Source organism: Cajanus cajan, chromosome 7, assembly GCF_000230855.2.
Source record: "Cajanus cajan strain Asha chromosome 7, NIPB_CcT2T_4, whole genome shotgun sequence".
Classification (NCBI taxonomy): domain Eukaryota; kingdom Viridiplantae; phylum Streptophyta; class Magnoliopsida; order Fabales; family Fabaceae; genus Cajanus; species Cajanus cajan.
This window is the reverse complement of record NC_138523.1, coordinates 49,840,306-49,857,309: the sequence shown is the minus strand read 5'-3', so window position 1 is coordinate 49,857,309 and position 17,004 is coordinate 49,840,306.

Here is a 17,004-nt window from a genome sequence, read left to right as displayed (position 1 = left end):
GTTAAATTGAAGGGGTAGAAATTAACTAGAAAGGACGAATAATATACTCAAAAACACATGAAGATATTCTCATTATTCGCCATATATATGTTCCACCTGACAGATGGTGTCTGATCACTAGAAGTAGGGGTGGACAAAACGAACTGAACTGAACTGAACTTATAAAAACTATACTGAACTTAAAAGTAGTTCATATGAACTGAACTAAACTAAATATTAGTTCAGACGAACTGAACTGAACTATTCTTTTGTGTCATTGAACTGAACTGAACTATACTATAAAAACTTGAACTGAACTGCAATTTAAACTGCACTAAACTGTTATGATATTTTGAATTGAACAATTTTGACTCATTGATCTATCAAAATAGGACACATTTGTCAACTTTACTTTATTTTCCATTTTATTTAAATTTTTCAAAGGAAAAAAAATATAAAATTAAGTCAAACAAACTCAGTAAATTTTAAGCCTAAAAATAAGTAGTTCAACATAGCTCAATTGATCCGTTAAGTTTAACAAAATTGATATAATTTTTTTTCAAATCACTTTTTTTCTAAAGTTTTGGTTATTAGACTATCGAGCTAATCTATTAAGACATAACATGTTAAACACATTTAATTTTTATTCTTTTATAAAAATAGTTCAATTTTTATAATTCAGTTCAGTTTTTATAGTTCAGTACAGTTCAACTTTACAACAGTTCAGTTCAGTTCAATTTTTTTTAAACAGTTCAGTTCAAATTTTTTTATAAACAGTTCAGTTTTTTATAGTACAGTTCACCACCAGTTCAGTTCAGTTCAGCTCAGTTTAGTTTTTTTTGCCCACCCCTAACTAGAAGCTAGCTTGAGAAGATTTGAAATGAGATATAATATTCTAAAACTCCTTCGACCAAATATTCAGATTATATTTTGACGCTACGTGTCCAAGTTTTTATGTTGAAATGGATTAAAATGTTGCCTACAAGTAAGAGACAAAGATAGAAGACATTATATCTGTTTTCGTGGATTGACACAAATAATATGAGATTAAGTATGAATTTGTATTTTTTATAACATATATTTAATACTTTTTGTGATCATTAAAATTTGATTTTGGTGGATATATCTATTCAAAGGAGATCTTTTGCTATTAGGGATGAAATTATTCTTCTAAGCAAATTTGATTCAGATTGAATAATATTGAGTTTCTATTAACATCTAAGTAGACAATAGAGTTTCATATGAAAATATTCTACATGTCATTAGCTTCCTAGTGATAGTTTTAGAGATGTGATTCCCTATTTACCATTTTAAATATAAAAAATAGAAAACATTTTAATTTAAATAAACAGTTAACAAGCAACTTATAATTAGATGCATGCTTTTTTCTTAATTGGGATAATGATTTATAAGAATCTAGCTCCTTTTTCTTTGAAGGATTATATTCGTGCAAAATTAATATTGGTTATGTGGTGAAAATAGCGTTTTGTCACACTTTAATTGTAATTGAATTACAATGTTCTCTTATTTTTCAACTTGAGCTTCTAACCTAAATATAACTTAATGGTGGCAATTAAATAACATCTTTCATTATGATGATTGCATTTAAAGTTATAGGCCAATCATTAATTTCTTAAACATTAATTACAAATTTAAGGTTTAAATATGTTTTAATTCGTATAAAATAAGTAAATTTTAATTTTAATTTTTGTAAAAAAATTATTTATTTTTTATTCTCCAAAAATATAAAATTATTATTTTTCATTTTCATTATTATGTAATAATTTCTAATTACTTATTTGTTCGTTAAAAAGGTTAAATGGTTATTTTAAGTGTTATTCACAACTATCACTAATATTATGTTAGTGTGTAACACTTTAAAAAAATTTTGTAGTTCCTTGAAACAAATATTCTTTATATATTTAAAATCATCATTAAGTTAGAAACTAAAAATAATGATTTTAGATTTTAGAGAGATAAAAATTAAAGAAAAATATTTTCATCGGGACCAAAATCCAAGTTTACTAATTTTTTAAGAAAAAAAATGTTTTACAAAGATAAAAGAAAATTATAAATTTTCAAAGGATGAAAGATAGAGAAAAAAATACATGAATCAAAATAAAAAAAATTTCATTTTATAAGAATTACAAATATATTTTAGTCTAAATTTAATTGTCATGCTTTTTAATACAAATTAAAAATGAAAATTATTTTTGCTATTCAATTTAATTTGTTTCATTCAATTTTAATTTTTTTCCCATTAATTGCTTATTTTTGTGAAAGTTTTAGTTTTTCACAAACGAACTTGATGTAAAGCGTCGTTATGGAGTACCTATATATACAAGTACAATATAGGGGAATTAACTCGTCTTTCTATTACCACCTTTTTCTTTTTTATAGTGCATAGATGTAAGCCTAAGTTTATTTTTCATTATGATACACAATTGTATTTATCTATGATGACCTATATGAAAACGCAATATTATACCAAGGTTTTAGAGTCAAAATGTGTATTCAAAAAGTATAAAATCCCCCATTTAGGATTCTCTAACTACAGTACTTTTCTCCTTTTAACTTTTTTTTATTATATTTATAAATAATATTGAAACGTACGTATATCCATTTTGCTTTTTTTCTTCCTTTATTGTAGGGCACACTTTGTTGTGTTATTCCTTTTTATAATAATTAAGCACAAGTGGCTATGTGCCAAGTGTTCGAGCATTGATCTAGTGTCGGACGCTTTCAACAATTTCCAACATGAAAAATAATAAAATAGCCCTAACTTTAATTGGAAATTGGAACCTTGGTTGACAATTTGACAGCGTTTTGTTTTAAATATTCAATCCTCTTTCTAAAATGCATTTTATTTTTTTACAAAATAAAAAGCTAAGGGAGAGGATAAAGGGAAATGTATTCCGTTTTAAAGTGATGACATAGTTGAGAGTATTTACCAAATCTCTTACATTGACAACTCCACAACTCATATATACCTTAACATATTATAAATAAACACATGCATGTATATATAAATAATTAAATACTCTAGTTCCACATAAAAATCTTATAGATCTTTTAGATTGGTTTAAAAAGTAGTTCAACCTTTCTTAATTAATTAATAACTATTGAGAGAATTCTTATATATTATTATTATTATTATAATGGATTTCTTGTAGTGGATATGATTGATGAAGACATTAGTTAATTAAGCTTTTTTTTCCTCATTTAGATTATTATTTTGTTATTGAAAATAAATTATCTCAGATTAAACTTTAACAAAGATAAGATAATTACATTTAAATTTGGTGTTTATCTTTTCTTATTTCAATCATTAATATATGATTCACCAATTAAATGCGATACATGTTATGGATAATAAAAAAATCTCTATTTAGAGCATAAGATTATAAACCAATCAAAAGCCCATCAAATCTTTATTTTAATATACTTTAGGTATTATAATTATTAATTGAGTTTTGTAACATCCGTAATTATATACACATATTTATTTAATTATTAAAAAATATTATAAAAAATTATTTAAATTAAACATTCTATAATACTAAAATAAATTGAGAAAATATAAGTTTATTTATTATACATATATTTGATCACAAGTCATTATTATTACCATTTTTATCATAACGGTCCTAAAAATGAAAGAAAGGTGTTTTCACCTAAGATTGGATCGGTGACGATTTCTTCGATGAGATTGGTGAGTTTCCACTGGTTCGCAGGTTGTCCGCTCCAAGATGGGAGTGACACCTGCAAAAGAGACTCCGATGCTAAAGTTAGTACTTGATAATGTAGATGTCTCGTATATATAATAGACGTACCTTGGTGATTTTAGGGTTTATACTGTCTACTAGCACATTGACAATTTTATAGTTTTACCTCCTGATTGCGGCGTGGTGACAAGATTGTATTTTTATTTATTTGATGACGTGGCTTCTTTGGACCGATGTGACATTCCGATGAGTTTACTGCTTGGTCAGGTTGGTAAACCTTTAACCAAGTTCAGCAACTTGGCAAGGGACGAGTTCACAACTCGGCTAGGCCAGTACAAAAGATACTTTTTTTTATTACTACCCTCTTTCTATTTTTTTATATTTATTTCACAAGAAAATATATTATATTATATAATGGATTAACATTGTCTCATTTCATAATGATATTACTAAGAAACCTTATCTCTTAAAGGTGACAATATTATTTTGACTATCTATGGTCCATTGCAATTTGAAAAAACAACATGAACGAGTTTGATAAATGAATCAATATTTGTGCAACCATCTATTTATTGATTACAGATTTTAATTCTACTTCATGGAGAAATTTAATTATAAATTTATGATGATTAGTCAAGATAAATAAATTTTATCATAATCTTAATAATCCAAGACCTTAGTCAAATATATATTCATTTAAATTTTGAAGATCAAAAACTTTAACTACAAATACCTACTTTATTTATGAAGTCATTTATTTTCTTCTCATATATATATATATATATATATATATATATATATATATATATATATATATATATCATTTTATTTTTTTGTATAAGTCACGTAAAAAATGATAAAAGAATAATTATAAATAAAAACATAATTAACTTGTAAATAAACAACCAATATAATATAAATTTTAAAAAATAATCTAGATGAATTTGGAATTATTTTATTTAATTAGAAGCAAAATTTAAATAAAATATTTGCAAACTAAAATAGATATACTAAATTGAATTAAAGAAGATACAAATACACATATAAAATGTTTAAGAAAATAAAAATAATTAAATAATATATTAATAATAATTAAATAACATAAAATAAATAAATAACATAAAATTGGAGACACCTCATCAAATAACTATAATTATATATATTTTTAAAAGATCATAATAAATGTCTTCATTCCTTATTTTATTTTTCTTCTTCTTTAGCTGCTGCAAACTTTTGTTTTTTAATTCCTTTTTTTTTTACTATTTAGCTTTTTATCCCACTATTTTAGGAAAAAATTTGAGAGAAAGAGAGTTGCATCGACTTTGAAATCATAACTCCTATTTATAACATAACATCATCATTTTACTTCGTTAAAAAATTGTATCATTTATTACAATGGGATAAGATCACGTAACTATATATACCGCTTAGAGCATTTGCAGTGGGAATTGCTTATAAGCAACCTTTGTGCCACATCATGCTACATTAACTCTTTTGTACTTGATGGGTTGCTTAAATTTTAGCAAAGTTACTTGTAAAAGCTCCAGTACTAAAATTTAAATAACCTATAAAGTAAAAAAGAACTGATGTGGCACAGGAGTTGCTTATAATCAACCCCCACTAGAGATGCTCTTATCTTTTCCATAAGATTCTTGTGACATTTACTTTTTTCAACCTTATATATTTACCTTACTAAGTTTGGTTATCATGCATCATAACCTTATCTCATTATTTCTTTAAAACAAAGAACTCGTATTCTTTTTTATTTTTTTCCTTCATTATATCCTTTATTTAATATACTTTATTAAGAACTATGCATGCTATAGGGCATCCTTAGATATCTCTATGTGGCAACCCCGTGGTACGACCCACAGTTAGGGATGCACGGGGGATACCCAACACAGTAGTGAAGAGATAACCAATAGCAATTATTACCCATCCCTAGAGGACCACAATCCTGAGTATTATTAAATTATTCGACGGATACCAGGTAAGAAATAATAAAAATAATTTTATTCCATTTTTTGGTTTTTTTTCTTTCTTTTTGATATGCAAGGATAAGAAATTTATGTTTAACACGTTTTTATTGTAAAGGTTCCTTCCTTCGAAGACGACATTGAAGGCCATCACTTATGTCGTCAAGAGCCATGCAGTATCGATCCCTTTGGACTAAATGTGGGGAGAGTTATAGGAGAAAGATAAGAGAACATGCCTAAATACTTTTAGGATAAGTTACAAATTTAATTTAATTTAATATGTTATATTTTAGTTTATCATTTCATTAACTTGTATACTCAACAATGTACAAATCGTATTTATATAAAAAAAAATACGCAACTTATGAGATTTTAAAATAAAAATACAAGCCGTGTTTGAGATAAATGTTTTAATTTATTTATTTATTTATTTATTTATTTTCTTTTTTGTCTCTGCACACGTGTATAGTTATATAGCATACGTATCGAAAGGAGCTACCACAGTATCTAATTAATGGATCTTGAGTCATCCATATGAAAGATAAAAGGTATACATTAACGCACGCACACAGAACATAAATGCATGCGTTCAGGAGGGTCACCATTTTGCCGTCAACCTTGTCATCTACGAAAATGGAATTCTAAGAGAGATAGTTTACTCAATCTATGCTGTCCAAAAAAAAAAAAGTTTACTCAATCTATATCTATTGTAATATAAACGAACAAGCTAAAGGCAAACAGAGAAATCTAATTAGAAATGACTTTTTATGCATGGTGCTCAAGTTTTTCATATATTTATGCAATACACAATAAGACGTGTACGAAATTGTAAACCATTCAGCAATACATTGGTGCCCCACGAATGTCAACTACATGCATTATAATTTATAGGGGACTTTAACAAACTTCCATGCATAGTTCTTGGTTTCGATAGATATCGGTTCTTTATATGAACCTTCGAATTCAATTATATTGATGATTATGATTATTACACAAAATAAAACTTACCTAATGAAATCATTGGAATGTACATGTATTATAAGGTAATTTTTCATCCTATAATCATCAATTATTTGAGGGCAAAAATGCTAAATAATTAATTGTATGGTCAAACCCTACTCTTCCCACCTCTCAACAAAAACTCATGTGTGTATTTATCTGATTTCAATTGTAATATTTAGTTTATTAAGTTAGTTCCATTTTTGGTCATCTAAATCAGTTGTTGAATAAGAACAACAGGTGCCCTCCCTTAAAGCATTAAAAAAATTAGGCGAGGTTACGTACTACAAGAGAAAATAATTTTAGTGGTGAAATAATTTATACATTTTTTTTTAAAATAAAGTTGTCACCAAAATTTTTTACTCCAAAATTAGTGAAGGAAAAAAAATGTCGTCACTAAATTTGATCAATAATTTTTTATCAGTTCACACTGCGAGAGAACTTGAACAAAAAATATTCAAGGTGCCAATATGATTCGATACATAAATTTATTCTCAATAATAAATACTTTCCGAGAATTTAACTTAAAGAATGAATAACATATTTTTACTTGTGTAGTTAACAAGTTTCCACTCAATATAATATTTTGACTCCAACTTATCTTATATCTAATGTTCAAAATAATTTATCAATTTGTATATAATAAATGAACTCATCTTACTAAGAGGAATTGAATTTCACTTAAATATATTATTACTTTCATTAACCACAATAAAAATAATACTTACCGCGAAAATGTACTAAGGAAAATTAACTTGTACATATATTATACTTAATGATTACATATTCTTTCTTATTATCTTGTGTTTAGTTTTTACATGCATAAAAAGTGTGTTCGCATTTATATAATTATGTCTCTACAAAGTAATTGATCAGGATTATAATTTTTTTTTTTATATAGATCGTATTTTTTTTTCACTGACAAAAAGTGATAATAGTGCTCGTAGAGCTCGATCGAGGTATAAACGCTCAAATGTCTTTTATATATTATCTCAATTTACTCTTGTTAATTTCTAAACACATTTGATGAAATTTCTATTTATTTGAGCATATATATACATATATGGGTGCCGAACTAGGACAACACGCATCATCGTCATTCTCTAGATATAGAAATTAATGAACCAATTAGGAAGCACGTACCCTTTTCATTGTAAAGTATCATTCTCTCATTAACATTAAACATAGCTAGCCTAACATGTTATGCAAAGTGAACTCACGTGGAAACCCTTAACATATGAGTGACACGAGAGTTAGAATTGAGGGTATGAGAAAATGCAATAGTGAGTGGCAGCAGGGCAAGCTTAGGTGTAAAACGAACAAAGAATATTTATCTTCAAAGGTTTCATGAGTCATGGACCAGAATATCCAGTAAAGGGAATGAGATCTCTGCATGTATACCTGATTAAGCTTAATATTTGGGGTTTTCCCCCTAACAAGTCACAAAAGGAGATGTGAACGTGATAAGGGCACAAAGGACCCGGATAGAGTAGTGTAAACTAAGCCCCCTATAGTTGAGCGACACATAAAAAGACAGCATATGAAACTTGTCCACCCCATCAAAATCCTGGTTCCACTGGAAACCTCTTTAAATGGTGCAAACATAAATGCTTAAACTTTGCGACTTATTAGTTGCTGTTACACTAAAGTGAAGCATCCACTAAAATGTGTCATGCTCAGTGTTCACCATATGTGTTATGGCTTTTGTGTCTGCAATGCATGTAGTGCAGATTGGCCTATGTATCGGTTGTTCTAGTGAGCTTCACCCAATATGTCGCACTCACAAGTGGCAACGCATGCTAGAGGCCAAAATAGCTGGTCTGTTTCAATGTATTCTAGTGTACGCCCTTCATTGCACCTTAAGGCCAATTAAAATCCATCATGGCCTTTTCAGCAGTTTAATTCTGCTAGCAAAGTCTCATTTCTCTTGGTTAACTATATATATAATCTAAGTCACCAAAGAGGCTATAGAAAATATCGGAATTTCAGTGCACAAAGAAAAGCAATGGCACTAATAATGCTCAAACCACTAAAAAATATTAGAGTAAATTATACCATCTTTCTTTTTTGAAACATGTTATATTATAATAGATTTAAATATATGACAATTATTTTATTTTTAAATTTTTTATTAGAATTCTATAACCTTTTGATAAAATAAACCATTGTTAGTAATAAATTTACATTACCATCCTGAAAGATGCCAGTATATATGTACTCTCCTCCGTATCGATAGATGCATATATATTACAACTCTACTGTATTTTTTAAAAATATTTTTTTGTTATAGATATTTACTAAAATGGTGTAATATAAACTTGGACACTAAGGCATGCTAGATGTCAGAAAACATCTAACTGAATTTCTCGTTAATTAATTGTAGTATATAAATATCTAGAAATGATGTTGAATGGAGAAAAAAATTAAGATAAAAAAAATTACAAAAATCAAGAATTTAGCAGTAATCTATTTATTTTATAAAAAATGTAAAAATATATTAACAAATGGTTTTATGGTAAAAAAAAAATATTTTTAATAGAAATTATTAGACTTTGTAGAAAATATAAAAATTGTGAAAATTGTTTAATTTATTAAAGTGAATTTTTTTAAAACGTTATTAGATAAAATTGTAGTATTTAAATATCTCAAAATATGAAAATGTAAATGATATTCTAATTTTTCATAAAATTATTTTTGATGATTTTTAAATTGAATAAAGTGTAATATATTTGTATACTCATCAAGGAAGAAGATGCGTATTTGAATAGAAGAGGAGAAAATGGTGAAATATATTTGCATCTTTTGTGGCATAGTAACTAATAATATTTTAGCAGTATTTTTTTTTTAGAAAAGCAGATATAAATTTAATGAAAAATTTAAAAATAAAGTGAAATATACATAGTATACTCGAATTTGTCAAGTGTGAAAAATATATATATTCTATAACTAGAATAATGATGATAAGTTTTTTTCCGTATTTTATTTTCAATTTTACTTTTAAAACTATTTTTTTAATAAACCATTAATTTTTCTATAAAGGTTTCAAGTTAAAAATTATCTACATCTTTTAAATAATTATTCATCTTAGGGGTGTTCATGGATTGGTTTTTTCAAAAAATCGATCCAAACCGAACTGAACTGTTTTATAAAAGTGGATCGGTTTGGTTTTTTTTAAAATATGGATCGATTTTTTTGAAATTGAATTGGTTCGGTGCAGTGCAGTTATCCACTTTTTTATATGGATCGGTTTTTTTAGAAAACCAAACCGATCCACTTTGTAAAAATAGATCGGATAACTGAACCGGTTTTATAAAGTGGTTCGGTTTGGATTTTTTTTCAAAATAGATCGGATTTTTTAATATGAATCGGATTGGTTATGGATCGGTTCGGATCAATTTGGATTTTTTGCACACCCCTAATTCATCTCTTTTATTTATTTATTTATTTTTAAATGAGAGACATACTAAGTATCTTTTTTTACTAGTTTAGCGTAAAAGGAGAACGTAATCCCTATCTTTAAGCTAGCTAACAACATTCTAAATATTTTGAAACATAATTAGCGCATTTTTAAAAACTAAATTATTTATTTTTAAACCGCATACTTAAGTTTATTTTGCTCATGAATCAACACTAACAATATGATGCATATACTAATAGAATATTTAGAACAATGATCACTGTTTTTCTAATGTGATAAACCATGTTATTTCTGAAAACTTGCATAATGTTTAGTATTATAATACCTATATTTTTTTTTATAACTTCTGATCGTCAAATATTATTTTAATATTAACAGAAATTAATTTTATGAACATTAGGTATGTTTCTTGTATCTTAAGACAACTTTACAAATAAAAAAGACTTGATTATCTATATTAATACATTGATATTTGTTAAATAAAAATCATATTATTAGAGACAACCATATATATCTCTAACTGCTGGTATATAACACTCTTTTTTTTGGGTAATGAATTTTAAGACTGTATTTTAGTCGTTATTCGCTACAAGGTTATATAGTTGGCTCTACTAATTAAATGAGTTTAGAAAAAGTGGTGTGAATATTATTATATAAAATACTAATAAAAATGAAAATATCGAAACAGTGGAATCCAGAAAAGATGAGAAGATGCGAGTCAAAAAAGCAGAGCAGATAGTTATGAATTTAATTATAAAATGGTTGCTGATTCTATCATTTGACGAATATTTAAAAAGTATGGTACGCAATGTTCATCTCCTCTTAATTAAGTAACCAACAATTCAGAAAGGGAAAATGAGAACAAAAGATTATGCTTCATTGGTCATTTCAACAATAGTTAGTTTATTCTCTTATTTGGTATCTTCTTTTAGGGTCGACACCCCTCCACTTGGAGGCCCATTGTCCGTTCCTCTTAAGTGAGGTGGGAATTTTAATGCTCATTCCCTTTTTAAACAAAATGGATACGATTGATTTTTAATTTTCATAATTTAAAATCCATATATGTGCTTATAATTAATATGAATATATATTAACCAAAAATATATATATGAAAAATATGAATATATTCACCATATATATATATGTTTGCATAATATTGTTTTTTTGTTTGTTTAAGTGTAACTACATGATAAAGGAATTTATATATAAATAGATGCTTAATTAATTGAGAATCCACCAACACTAATTAAGTAATGCAACAAAAACTCAACACGATACTAATTGTTCAAAAGAATAAAGCACCTCACCTCCCGTAATAAAAACTAAAGACGCATGGAGCATGAAGAACACCCCTTTAAACTTTTTTTTAGTTTATCATTCTTTTAAAAAGATTATTAAACTTTATTTTTGTTCAAGATATATCATTTTACTAACTTTGATACATAGAAGGAACAAATCACTTGGACTGACTTAGTGGTGTAAAACTGAAATAATATGTACACATTTTTATGATTAACTTATACTATCGTAATTTTTACGTATATAAAAAATAATGTTTATGAACAGATTTTGCTCTATCAAAAATGTTAACTCTTACAAAATGAAAACATTGGAACAAACGGATTATTAATTTTTATTTGTTATTTTTTTCGATTTTTTTGGCCCTAATTTACCCACCAATTTAAACATATTATTATAGTTTATTTTGTATGATTGATTAGACTTTATTCTTAATTGTTGTAAGTATTGTAATTATTTTTTTATTTCAGTGTTCCAAAACTTTATCTTGAACTAATTAATTTATTTCATTCGAAAGATTAATAAAATCTAATTAAGAATTATTTTCACCAAAGATCAAATTCAGGCATTGTAATTATGTTTGACAAGATTTTGATAAGTAGATTAGCTCATTAAAAGTAATAATAAAATAAATTAAGTTTGAGTTTCATTTTTAAAAATAAGGGTAAATTAGTTCACAAAAATATTTCTAATTAATGTGAACAACAAAGAAAAATTCAGAATTGATTTGTTGTGAGAAAGTAGTAACTATTATAAAAATTAAGAAGCAAAAAGATTTATTTTAAGTTTTTCTTTTTTAAAAACAAGAATACAAGGACGCAAGAAATTGTTCTAATTCAAATGAGAAAAATATCGGGATTGTGTTTCATTAAATAATATCTTCTAGAATTTTTAATGCAAGTATTAATTTAATTTGGTTTCTATTTTTGTCTACCAGATTTGTTGGTTTATTTAAATTAATCATAATTCATTAAGATATATTTTAGCACTTAAATTTTATAGTAAAAGGATTATAAGATTTGTGTCTTAGAACACATTCATAAACAAAAATTCATTCACCAAATAGATTAAAAAAAAAAAAAGATCATCATAAAGTTGATCAAGTCTTAAGAGCATTAAGCAAAGAGAACACAACCAATAAATATAAAAATAAAATTTTAATAATAACTGAAATTAGATATTCATGAATAATATTGAAATTCCCCTAAATCCAACAAGAGAAAGTTTTAACTAGACATCAAGAAAATAGAAAAATAAAATAAAAAGAGTAGAATAAAGAAAAAAATCCTATACAAGAGCTATTAATTCACAAGAGTTGTTACACGGTATTTGTTACTTAATTTTAGTTTTAAATCTTTAATTTATTTCTTCACTTATATGTATTTTTACGTTTTTTATTTTCAATATTTTATATTTAATTTTGTAATATTTATAGTTATTTTTATTTTTCAAACAAATAGAAATAAGAAATATAATATTTTTATGATAATATTTTTAGTATAAAAAAAAAAATAATGTCCTGATTTAATATGAGTTTATGTCTAAATCAACCTTATTAAATTAACTTTTAAGCTTTGATTTGTCTCTTGCTTGTATACTTTATCTTAATTTTATTTTTAGTTGATGATTTTTTTCTTAATATACCCTTTCTCGTCCAATATTATTGAATTTAGTATGTGGATAAACAATTAGTAACTTTTTTAATGGATATAAGATAGGTTTATCAAATTTGAAAAAAAAATTTCAATACATTTTCTCACACTCAATAGTATTATTGGATTTGATGAGTGAATTTTCTATGTCATATTAAGTAGTGAGTGGAAGTTGGGAGAATGAAAAAGAATATGTAAAAAATAATTAAAAAATAAAGTAGAAATTGATATTGTTTGATATGAAGAAAGTTAGAGAAATATTTTTTTTAGGTTAAATTAAATTAAATAAAAAAAAAGTTAAATTAATATTATAAATTAATTTATAAATATACTATTATATAAGAATACTAAAATGTATTTAAGGTCCATATAATTAATTATGTGCTTATCATAATCGATTATATGAATTTTTAAAAATTTGTGTATCTCAATTTATATAATTGATAATACTCAACACAATTGATTATATCAATAAATCAAAGTACCTAATAATTATGAAAAACATCTCATATTCGATTATAAATACATACATTGACATCGCATAGAAGTGATAATCACTAAAACTCGAACTTTGTCTTACATAATCGATTATGTAAGTTCCATAGTCGATAATGAAGAGAAGTAAGGGCATTGACTATGGTCACTTGGGTACATATAACAAGGTATAATGATAACGTTAACCCACTACCTCTGAAATCTTCCCTCTTCAAAGGGTTGGGTATTGAAAAAAACATGGGATCCACCATTTTAATTCACTCACTTCTTTTCTTTTCTATTAAATTGAACATAACTTTTATTTTTTATTATATAAAAAGTGATTTATAAAAATAAAATAAAACGAACCCTACTTGAGTCATGAAATAGGGCAACCCATAATAGGTCGCTAATGTTTGAAACAAATGAAAACGACAAGGAAAGTTCTGCATTAATAGAGAAATGATGGTTGTAAACTAAGAATGCTGCATACATTGCGCATGGCATGCTAGTCAAAATCAAATTCCTTAACAAGTTAGTTCCCATGTTCAGCTTCGTTCGTGTTTCAAGAATTTTACACGTGGAGGAGTTGCGTACGAATACGTCTAATTCAAATAATAACTTTGGTGATATTTTGATATAGACCACCCAACTTCGCACCTCACATACTGTAGTACGAATTCACAAATAGTAGAACACTTGTTTTTCAACCATACATTAATTTAATCTATTACACTACACCTTGTGGGTTGACCAATTTTTTTGAGCTTCATTATATTTTAGTGGTAAAATTAAAGGGTCGACATAACCCACCAAAGCTAGCTAGATAACAAGTCACAATGGTAACTACATTGGACCTGAGCAATGATCCCTTCTACAATGCTTTCACCTAAAATTCTCAATCAAACTCATATAATATAGTGCACCCAAATTCACGTGTTTAATTATATATATCCCATAAGCAAATAGTATTATGGTCTATGGAAAGCACCTTAGTTGACCAAGTTATATATAAAGCTCAATTATTAACTTTTTTGTTGACTTCCTTTTAGTTAATCAATAATTTTGGAGGTAGCTAATCATGATTTTGTTTCCATAATGAAGTGATAAAGCAGAAAAGCAGCATGATCATTGGTAATAAAAAATAATGTAGTCTTGTAATAAGTGCTTTAGCCACGTGTATGGACCAAGTATTTGAATTGCTTATGGAAGAGTCCTATTTTTGTTTTTTGTTTTTCCTGCCCCCACTTTGACTGGTGCGATATGATTAATCAGGATGCTTATAATGTTTGTGGTCCATCTTAAGGAGTTAAACGCAATTACATCGATATTTGAACAAATATTAGTATATATTTCAAAAATTCCTTTCACTACAATGACTTTTTTTTTTCTTCATTAATCCTTGATCACTTTTTCAACAACAAAAATTAATGAGGTTGCAGTTTGTGCATGTTATCAGGGATGGTATTGGGGCAGGCGGGTACAGATTTCATGATATTCGTTTCTGTTCTCCCGATTCAAACTTATTTTCATATTTGTATTCGTAGTCATTGGGTATGTAATTTCCGTCCCTATTTCTGTCTTTGTTGGGTATCGGGTATACAAAATATTTTTAAATTATTTTTTCATTATATTATAATTATAATTAAATTATTTCTCTATCTCATATTTTAATTAAGAAATTTTTTAATAATTAAATAATTATAAAATTTTCACATTATAATAAATAATTATACATAATAAAATATTAAATTTTTTTAACATAATTCAATCGGGGACGAGTACGGGTACAGGACGAGTATGTATATACTCACACCCGTACTCGGTTTGACCGGGTACGGGTACGGGTAAACCCCGATATGTTAAACCGGGTATTTCCCGTCAAAGTCGGGACGGGTTCGGTATCACCCACGAGTACGGTTTATTTATCATCTCTAATGTTATTTAGGCTTGTGTAGCTTCTCTAATATTCTGGGAGTCAATTAAGTGATTATTAGTCACTCATGTATTACAATTATATAATTTTTAATTTATTTAACTTATATATATTATTAATTTTAGTATAAATAAAAATTATAACGTATAATTTAAATAGGTTAAAAATTATATAATTTAATAAACTCAAAAGATTAAAATATCTAATTAAAATTTAAAAAATTAAAATCGTATACTTATAATACTTAATAGATTAAAATTATTTAATTAAAACTTTGAAATTAAAATTGTACAATTATTTAATAGATATAAATGCCATTAATTTTTTTCCCTAAACGGATTAAATATTATTAAGATTAATGATTGAAATAATATACTATCAGTTATTTCCCCGATTAATGCGTATCGATCTCAATTCTTACCTCTTAAAATTCAACAACTTTTTAATTTTTTTAGTGCCACAATAAAGCCTTATACAGCCACTAGCTTTATTTTAGTCAATTAATGATTGTGATATTTATCAAATAATCGTAGGTCATGCATAAAATTTACAGTTTTTCAAATAACTCGTAAAATCAATTGATGGGTAGTCAATTCATAAAATTGTCAAGAATAATGATAAAAATTCAATTGAACCGTCAATAGGAATCCAAATACATCATCATCATCATCCCAAAAAGTAATAAGTAACGTAATCTTCATAAAAAAAACATAAGAATTAAAGTCAAGTCAGGTATAAAATGCGTGAATTTTATAAGCACCAGAACTTCTGATAAGAGTATTCACATACATATCCACAAAAGCATCTCTTGAAGGTTCAGTAGTTAAAAGTTGTGAAAAGCTCCGATATTTTAATTAATAATATTTCGGGCAAAAACAGAAACGTGAACTTCACTTACTATACATTAAACTAATAATAATCATAATAACAACATAAACACAATGTTGTGAGTCAGTTAACTAAGTGAATATTACATGTTTTTCTTTTCTAACCTTATGTTGAATAATGTATAATGCTTAAAAAAATTTATATTTAATTTCTGTTGTGTATGAAAACATTTTAGATGAGATTAAACTTTAATCCAGTGAGTTAAAAATATTTCATGACGATATAAAAAAATCTTATAATAATTACATATACTTTTTGTTGATTCAAAAGAATGGAACTCGTAATTACATGTCTAATGACTCACACAATTTAACCAACCAAGTTAAACCTGGTAAATTCATTATACATATAGTGGAATACCTTTATATGATATACTGTTTATCAAATCAATACAGTAAGTAAATAGTTTCTCATTTGGGTATCTTCTACTTGTGTGACTTTATTTATAAAAATGTTCATACTTTTTTTTGTGAAGAAAAAAGAAGGAGAGAGCATAGGACAAAGTACTGGACTTAAAATATCATGATAACCTCACTGAAGTGATATCTCTTTTATGAGTTTTGGACAAACTCTGAAGCCATGTCACTAAGAGAAATGTTTGTCGCATTAAAGTTAATCGAAATCTTTCAAACTTTGAAAGTGGACAGAGACAAAATAC